This window comes from Protopterus annectens, chromosome 4.part0, assembly GCF_019279795.1.
Source record: "Protopterus annectens isolate FY-2018-M chromosome 4.part0, PAN1.0, whole genome shotgun sequence".
NCBI classification, from domain to species: Eukaryota; Metazoa; Chordata; order Ceratodontiformes; family Protopteridae; genus Protopterus; species Protopterus annectens.
Window position 1 is genome coordinate 621,790,759 of NC_056733.1, and position 9,528 is coordinate 621,800,286.

The window sequence follows — 9,528 nt, forward strand, 5'->3', positions numbered from 1 at the left end:
TAACATCATGTTCTGAAGTGTTTGAATACTCTTGGCAGTGCTCTACTCTTTGTTCAGTGATGCTCAGGGTCTTATTGACTGCAGCATTTGTAATACTGCAGTGGAGATATTGAATGCATGTATCATGCACATGTTATTTTTTCATCTGGAAAACTACTTGCAGTTTGAAAGCATGGTTTCTGCAAGGTCATACTTCAAGCATTCATATTTTTTCTCACTTTATTTAAACACTTAACATCTGAAAACCATGCATGGGCAGGACACAGTGTTCGGTAGTGGAAACTGGAAAGAAGATGATGAAAATGTGTTTTCTGCATTTTTGTAAGATTTATACACAGGAGTCAGTTTGATTCAACTTGAAGTTGCAGTACATACTGTTAAGTTTCTGATTCTTAAGTATGTAGGTCTCATCAGAATTGTGTTCCTGATCTGCTGCAGCTGTGACCAGAAAGCCAAGCTGCCATTCCCAAAATGGTGACCATAATTGTGTGGCTGTCAGAGCCGAAGAATGCATCTTGAGATCAGTATGCCATGTAAACCTGTCATGTTTGGTTGTGTAGGACATCACTTCCGAGTTTGCTGCAGTCACTTTAAGGTGAAACAGTACAAAATGTCAGAGATGAGGGCAAAAACATGAGACTTATCGAATGCTTTTTTAGTGTCTGCATTAATGCTGATTACTGTTAAAGCTGTAAGATCATAGAGAAGTTTATCTTGAGATGTTTAAAGTTGTAATGTACAAATGTGTATAGTCAGTATAATACTTTTTGTTTTGCGTATTGATGTTTATAAAACAGTGCAGGACTGTGTTAATGCTTGCACAGGTTGTACTACTGAGGCTGTGTATATTAAAATTAAACCTGGCAAGAGGAAAAGTGCAAAAAGCACTCGAGGTAATCTTGTACATGAAAAATAAAGTTATTATGGTAATGAGTGGTATGACTTTTATAAGTAGCTTTGTATATGTTGAAAGTTGTGTAAGTTGCACACATTCTTGAAAATGCCAGCAAATTACTTGTGATCTTTTTGTTTTGTTTTGTTTTTTTGTAGCATGCATGCAGCTACAGCGCGCACTGCATTGTTTTCACTGATTTGTACCAAACCTCACTAATAGCCTATGCTATACTGTTGCTTCAAACAGTACTTTGCATAGTCTTTAATAGTTTCCCAAGTCTATCTTGAAACCACCCTATTCCAATTACCTTCCATTTTTCATCCCCCCGTTTCTCTTCAGCTCCATGCCTTTCCTTGCCCCCAAGCAGTACAGTGTATTGGCATCATGTCTCTCCCATTCATCCCCTGCAGTCTCTGGATCTGATTTACATTTTTCCTTTGATAGTACGATGGGTCCACCTTTTAAGCTGCAAGTATCCTTCATCAAGAGTAGCTATATAAAGAAAGTAGTGGAGATTTCATTCTTTTAGTTGGTTAGGATTGAGCTTGGATTTTGTTTCCGAAATGTATTTGCTTCTTCATTGTATTTATTTCCTGTAATTTTTTCAGTACTTTGTCTAGTTGATGATGCTAATCATAAGATTAGTGTTGCAGTACCCTAAGCTATATGGGCGATTCTGCCAAGGGTACGACCAGCTGGCCAGCTTCCAAACCTTTAGGCCACTTCCATGTTTTCTAGCCACTGATCTGTGTGAGGGAAGAAGGATACGAGTGAGTAAGGTGCCAAAATTTCAAAACTTTCTTTCAGGAAAAAGTGCGTTGCACTGCTGGCTTTGGACTATCATCCATTGGCTAGAACTTCATCAAGACTGGGCAGATAAGTTCCCTGTTGGGGATTACCTTTCCACTTTTAATTTGAGAAGGAAAGTGTTCTTTTTTATCAGAAACTTAAATATTTTACACACTCTAACCAATATTCTTAGTGGTTTGTACTAAAAGTTTTAATCTCAGTGTAGTAAATTTCCACTGATGGTTCTTTGAGGGAAATGTCCTGCATACATCTGTATTTTGTGAGAAAAAGTTTGACTTTTCTGTTGAAGTATTGTTAGGGGTTTGGAATAGTGGGTCTTGAGGGTTATCATTAAACAATTTTACCTCAAGACTTCTGTTGTAGTGTTTCACTGAGAGTTATAACTTCTAACTGCTTATTAGTCACCGATGTTGTTTGTGTTTCACTGTTGCAGTCCTGACATGTGCGATTTCCTGCTGAGGAAGCCATTGGCTGGTGTGGCTATCAGAGTAAAAACTTCCCTCCAAAGGCTGGCGGACTCCCTACCCAGACATCAGTACACTTGGGTATAAAGGGAGCCAGCCGACACCATGACATCAGTTTTTTCTTGCCATCAGAGCCCAAAGTAGTGTTTCAGTACATCAGTCGGTCCACATCGGAGAGCAGATTTCTGAAGCTAAGTACCCCATTAGGGAACTATTTTTTTCTTGTTTTAACTCCTGACAGATAAGGTTAACAGTTGCTGACAGATAAGGTTAACAGTTGCCTCCTCTGTGGTGGGCAAATCCCGCACCAAAACTTTCATGTGTTGTCACCTGTCTAGGCCCAGATCACGATGTCCCTAGTTGCCATTTTTGCGCCCATTTCAATTCTGGGACCATCAGGCATAGGGATATAATCTTAGCTAGGTATCTTAGTGTGCCTTCTTTGCATCTTTCAATGGCATCATCCTGAAATTGAGCTCCCTAAGCGTAAGAGGGATAAGGAAAAAAGACCCAAGCTTAGGGCCTTGGACAACAGCCATTCATTGTCTACCAGTCCCCCAAGGCTCATTACCCCCGAGAAAAAGTAAGGTGCTTTTTCAGCCCCCTCCTGCGACTGAGGTGGTGGCGCAGGCTTCTGTAGAGACCCTTACGGAGTTTGACATGCTGTCGTGTCCCTCAACTTCTACACAAGCCTTGACTTTTCTGTTCATTGGTCGGGTCCTGAGTCAGTCAGCAAACCTCTGCTTCCAGTGAGCGATTTTGTACTGGCAACATTCCTTTGAGGCATCAGCCTTCATCGGTTCTGCCTTACAAAATGAATGGTGTCAGGATTGAGGACGTACCCAAGCCCAAAACTTACTTCAAAGAAGAGTTCTACTTCAGGTCCTATGCTTAAGCCTAACTGCTCCCACTCTGCAGGTTATCAGCAAGACCTGATCCAGTTAGCTGAGGACCTTATCTCCTTAGTCAGAGCTATGCAAACCCCTTTGGGGTCTTCCCCAGGGAAAAGGAAGAGGGATCCTATCCCTGAAGTTTTCTCGGAACCTCCTGATTCAGATGACGATTCTGCCCAGGAGAAGTCTGTCTTTGAGGAGGGGCCCTTCCTTACTTCTTTTGAAGATTCAGATTCTAAGGAGAATCTGCCTTCAGCTTCACCTTCTGATGACATCACTTTTGGGGAAATGCTCCATGCCATAAGGGAGCATTTCCATTGAGAGGCACAGGAATACCCACAAGGTTTTGCAGGGTGCTGGACTCGCACAAATACCTCTTCAAAAACCCCTCTGCTGACCCTGACGTCACTCCAGATCCCAAGGGAGCAAGTGCCAGCTCTTCAAAGAGCCCTTTACGTACTGACAAAGAAAGCAGGACCCTTGATAGATTTGGTAAAAAAGTCTACACTTCTGTTGCCCTAACCATGAGGGCCCTTAACTGCCAGTTTCATATGATAAAATACCAATAAAGTATTTTAGATAAAATAAAGCAAAAGATATCCTCCCTGCAGGACAAGAACATTTCTAAGAAATTGGTGGACCTTTGCCATTCCAACTCCCAGGTGGCTACACACGCATTACACTGTGGCTATGATGCTATGGAGGTTGCTAACCGCACTGCTGTATCTGGCTCTGTCATTAGAAGGCATGCTTGGCCTAGGGAACAGACCCTGCCAGACCATTTCAAATCCAGACTTCTAGATCCACCCCAGGATAAGGACTTCCTTTTGCACCAAAGGCTGAGTCTGGGCTAGAAATGATGGAAGATAAAGCAAAGTCTAGGTAAACTGTCAAGGACTCCCGCCAAGTTAAGCCTCCCAGATTTATTAGGAATTTTCCCATTAAACACTGGTCCTTTCCCGTTCAAACAAAAAGCGGCCAGATGAAACCACTGAGGGGGAAGACCTGAAAGGCAGCAGCAGGAGTCACAAAGACCCAGGCAATGGTCCTTAGAAACCCCCAAGCAAGAGAGTTCTAGGCCACATGGCCCTGGCAAAAAGCAGCAGTGGCGCTTCTTTTCCCCTACTCGTCCCCCCACCCTCTCCAGAAAAGATAGAAAGGCTATCCCTGTTCAAAGAAAACTGGTCCCTCCCCTCATTACTTCAGACAAGTGGGTTCTGAAAGCTATCTCCGACTGTTAAAGCTCACTTTCAAAGAGCCATTAATATACTGAGGCTACCTGGATGTTTCACAAAATCTAAGAGCAGAGGCCCTTTCTTAGATTCACAACATATACTCACAGGGCATAGTAGAACCAGTAAAAAGATTGTCAAATAGGGAAAGTGTTCTACTCCAGGCTATTCCTGGTTCCCAGGAAGGAATGCTCTTGGTGCCCTGTTTTGGACCTGTCCACCCTCAATCAGTCCGTGCTGGTACCAAAATTCAGAATGTTGACTCTTCAGAAACTTCTTCCTGTGATAGCCCAGCAGGCCTTACTGGTCACCTTAGACCTAAAAGATGATTACTTGTATGTTCCTATATAAAGGAATCTTGCAGAAGTTTTCTTCGTTTCAGCGCAGGTACCAGTCACTTCAATTCTCTGCACTACCCCTTGCCTTGTCTGCTGGTCCCAGGGTCTAAGTGTTTAGTTCCTGTGATTGCCTTGTGCAGAACAAGAGGGATCCAAATTTACTCATATGTAGACTGCCTCATTCAAGCCACAAGTTGGTTACAGCTCCTGAAGTAATCTGCCCTTCACTCAGTCCCTCTTCACCTCCTTGGGGTTCACCATAAATCCTCACAAATCCAACACAGACCCATCCACCAGGATAGTTTTCCTGGTGGCTGTTCTGGATTTTTCTCTTCAAAAGGCCTTCCTCCCTCCAGAAACGGGCAACTCCTTGACTCAGTACTTCCCAGCATTATGCAGAAGCAATGCTTGTCAGCCAGAGCATTCCTCAGAACATTGAGCTGCATGGCCTCTTGCATTCTCTTGATCCCTCTGGCCAGGCTACACATGAGGAAGCTCCAGTGGTATGTCAGGAATCTTTGGTGCCAGCACCCATAGTCCCTTGAGACAGAAATTCAGCTGATCCCTTGTCTCAAGGAGGAATTTGCATGGTGGACACAGGCATGTGCCCAGAACCTGGTTATCCTGTTCAGGTTCATCCCTCAGGGCCAACATTTAATCACATGCTTCAGAGGCAACCTGCGGGGCTCATTTCCAACACCTTCAATCCCAGGGCAGATGGGAAAATTAGTTCAGACACAATCACATGAATTGGAAGGAACTGATGGCAGTGCTAAAGGGCTTAGTGGCTTTCAAAGAACAGTGGAAACCAGGGGTCCTGCTTGTCAAAGCAGACACCACCACAGCATGTGGGACACGAACAAGGGGGCACCCACTCTTATCCTCTCTGTTGACTAGTGATGTAGGTGTGGGAGACGGCTCACTCTATGTGGTTGCACCTCATGGCACCTCCCAGAGACTCAAAGCACTCTAGCAGATCATCTCATCAGGAGCTTAATGAGTCCCCACAAGTGTGATCTGCATCAGGAAACATTTCTCAGTGTAGTCCAGAAATGGGGATCACCAAAGATGGACTTTGTTTGCCACCAAAGAAAATGCTCAACTGAAAAACCCTGTTCCGGGAGCAAACTAAACTCAGCCTGGCGGGACAATATGCTTTCTCCTTCCTTTGGAGCCACCTGTTTCCTTTATGCGTTTCCTCCCCTACCTCTTTTTCCAAGGTCCACTTAAAAATCAAGGAAGAAGGCCCAATGATCATCCTGATAGCCCCAGACTGGCCCAGGCAGCACTCGTAACCTTTGCTCCTAAGTGCAACCAAAAAAAAAAATCCATGGCAGTTAACTCAGAGTGGACCTTCTGACTCAGGACAAAGGGGAGGTTTGTGCATGCCAACCTACAGACTCTCAAACTCTCAGCCTGGATAATTCCGCAGAGCACTACTCTGAGCATATACCCTAAGCAGACAAGTTCAAAACATTTTCATAGGCTAATAGACCTAGTACTAGGAAATCATACTCTGCCAAGTGGAAATGATTCTCCATTTGGTGTCAGCAGCAAGGCTTTAATCCTAATTCAGCCAATATGTTACCTGGCTATCCTGGTGGATAGAAGCCTATCCTTTTCTTCCATCAAAAGTCACGCCTCTGCCATTTCTGCCCACATCCCTACTCTTCCTCCTGTCTTTTCCCACCCCCAGATTAAACAATTCCTTAGGCAAGTGGTTGACATCAGACCTCCAAAGAGAGAATCCACACATCCATGGACCTCAATTTTGTTCTAGAAAAAATGATGTTACTCCCCCCTTTGAAACAGCAGCCTCTGCTGATTTAAAATTCTTAACCTGTAAGACTGCCCTTTTACTGGCTGTCACCTCAGCTGTGAAGGGTCTTTGAGCTGCAAACTCTCATAGCAGTGGAACCATTTCTCATATTACACTGAGATAGAGTATCACTCAGGAATAATTCATCTTTTATGTCCAAGGCGGTTATAGACACATCCTTGAATCAAGCCATACACTTGCCCACCTTATTTCCCAAGCCTCAGAACCAAGTGGAAATAATTCTTCACTTTTTGGATGTGCACAGACAACTTCATCACTATCTTGACAGAACTAAATCTTTCAGAAAAATCAGACCAACACTCTGTGTCCTTTGTCATTGGCTCTGAAGGGAAACCAGTCTCCAAACAGATATCTCCAAGTGGATCTGTCACTGTATTTCCTTTTGTTACAGCCATCATGGTAAAAAAAACTCCTGAAACTATAAGGACTCACTCTATTAGGGCTACATCTACCCCTGCTGCCTTCCTGAAAAGAGTACCTACCAGAGACATTTTGGAAGCTGCTACCTGGTCATCTGTGCATACCTTTACCAAACACTACCACTTATCCTTGTCTAGGTGTAGATCAGGATGTATCACTGCCATCTTGCAGGGTGTCCTCTCTTCTGCATAATCTACCTTCCACTGTAATCTCAGCTTTGGGAATCATTTCACTAGTCAGGACTGCAGCAGTGAACATAGTACAGTTGTGTGTGCTTACCATAAATGTAGATGTAGTGTATTCACTGTTGCAGTCTTCTTTCCCTCCCTCCTTCCCCCTTTTGCCTGCAGTAGTAGTCTGCTTCTGTTTTCTTCACTAACCAGAGGACTGCCTGGGTGTTTACCCTGCAGGGCCATTTTTCTACTTTTAACTCTGGCTTATAGTTCATCCAGGGGGCACCTATCTTCTAAGGGGCAAGAAAAAAATTATGTTATGGCATTGGCTGGCTCCCTTTATATCCAAGTGTACTGATGTCATGGGAGGGAGTTGCCAGACTTTGGAGGCGGGAGATTTTTACTCTGGTAGTCCAGCCGGCCAAGGGCTTCCACAGCGGGAAATCCCACAGGTCAGAACTGCAAAAATGAATACACTAGAACATCTACATTTATTGTAAGTGTACACAGCTGTACTTTTTCTGTACTCAGATGGTCCTTGTGGGGATTCTATTCTTATTCAGAATTTTTTTGTAAGGAAAAGTGCTCTTTTGGTCAAAACATGTCATTACTGGCTAGGATGTTTGGCTCTTGCTAAAAAATAGTAGGTGAGATCCACTCTTGCTGACTCCATTATCCATTTGTCAACACCTTTTACCATAGTCAGTGTGTCCTGGTTCCCTTTTGGGATTCCCTTGTTAAAAATTACTTCTGATGTCAAACTTCACTTAATTCTTGACTCTGGGCTCGGTTCCGAGCCTCGGGACTGACTCAGCCGTTTTTTCCAGTTTGCACCTCCCAAAACTCTTGTGATAGGCTCCACCCATAATTCTCCTCACGAAATTACCTCAGATCTTGTTTGCTGCTTCGTGGTGTCAGAAGTGTTCAACCAATCTCTTGAGCCTTGACAGTATATTATTGTGAGTTTCTTTCATTTTTTGTCCTTATCTTTGTATAATTATATAATTTTTCTGTATTTCTACCCGCTCCTCCATTATATTTAGTGTGTGACTGTTTTCTTCCCCTTAATTCACTTTCTGCCATCAGGTAATCGAATGTACCATTGCCAGTACTTTCTTTCCTTGCTTTCTTTACCACAGGGGTATCCTCTATTACCATTGTTGCTATTTTTGTTCTCTTGTCCTTTCCAAAAAAAAAAAACTAAAAAAAGAGACACTATTTTCTGTGTGGCAGTGTGGCTTACGCCCCTGTTTTTTTGACTATGGCCGATAAGTCAACTAAGGGCACCTCTGGTTTTAAGAGGTGCCAAAAATGTGATAGGAAAATGCCTAACTTGGATGGACACACCTCTTGTGTTTACTGTCTAGGTCCAGCAGGATTGTGCTATTTGTCATGGTTTCTCCACTTGAACTTTGACAGAGGGGAGAAACAAGCTTATTTTAAAGGGACTACTGAAGGCTGATTTTGAAGAGGCAATATCTGGTCCCAAGGTTGAATCCAGCTCTTCCTGTTCATCATCCAAAACAAAATTCTTCATCCAAAAAAAAAAAAAAAAAAAAACAAACAATCACATTCGGTTCCTTCAAGTTCCTTGGAACCACCTGCAAAATTGACCAGACCTCCTTTGGTTTTGACTGCCTCTTCAACACCGATAGGTAAAAATGACTTTACTTCGACTCGGACTTTGGTGCAGACATCTGAAGCTTCGGTACAAAAGTAGACAGCCTACTACATTACCAAGGAGCTCTTATTTTCCATCAGTGGGACCATTTTCTGACCGCCCACCAAGTCCCTTTTTGAGACCAAGAAAGAGTCATCCAATCAGTCCCATCAGACCAGAGAGGATCTGGAATCTACTCAAGGTTCTTTTTATGCCCAAAAAAGCAGGGGACTGGAGACCCATTTTGGATCTCAGCCAGCTGAACAAATCAGTTCAACAAACCAAATTCCAGATGGTCTCTGTGCAGTCAATACTTACATTTTTGGAATAAGACAACTAAGTGTGCTCAGTAGATCTTAAGGATGCGTATTACCATATAAAAATGGACAAGTGCTGCAGAAGATTCCAGTGCTTCCAGCTGGGCGACAGTCACCATTAGTTCAGGGTACTGCCCTTTGGCCTCACTACAGTCCCCAGGGTGTTTACCAAATGCATGGCAGTGGTAGCAGCGCATTTCAGACTGCCAGGGTTCTAAATATTTCCATATCTCGATGACTGACTCCTTACCACTACCACCAAGCGTCAACTCGTAAAGGCAAGAGATTATACCTTTCATCTTTGCACCACCTTAGGAATCACAATGCATTATGAAAAAGCCCATGTAGAACCCACACAGCTGGAATTCATTGGAGCTGTATTAGACACAGTCATGGGATTTGCATCACTCCCATTAGAAAGGCTCCAGAGGATCAGATCAAGTAAACCACATCATTCAGAACAGAAGTGTTCCAGTAAGACTCATC

At 43.4% G+C, this 9,528-nt stretch overlaps 1 protein-coding gene across 1 annotated transcript in view; it reads left to right on the forward strand.

The window, feature by feature from the left end:
- SBNO1 (strawberry notch homolog 1) overlaps nucleotides 1-930 on the forward strand; it is a gene marked incomplete in the record, with an annotated part of 3,303,179 nt that extends 3,302,249 nt beyond the window's left edge. The window contains 1 exon segment of the mRNA XM_044068578.1: nucleotides 1-930. This exon segment is cut by the window's left edge and continues 412 nt beyond it.
- Nucleotides 931-9,528: the final 8,598 nt, after the last annotated feature.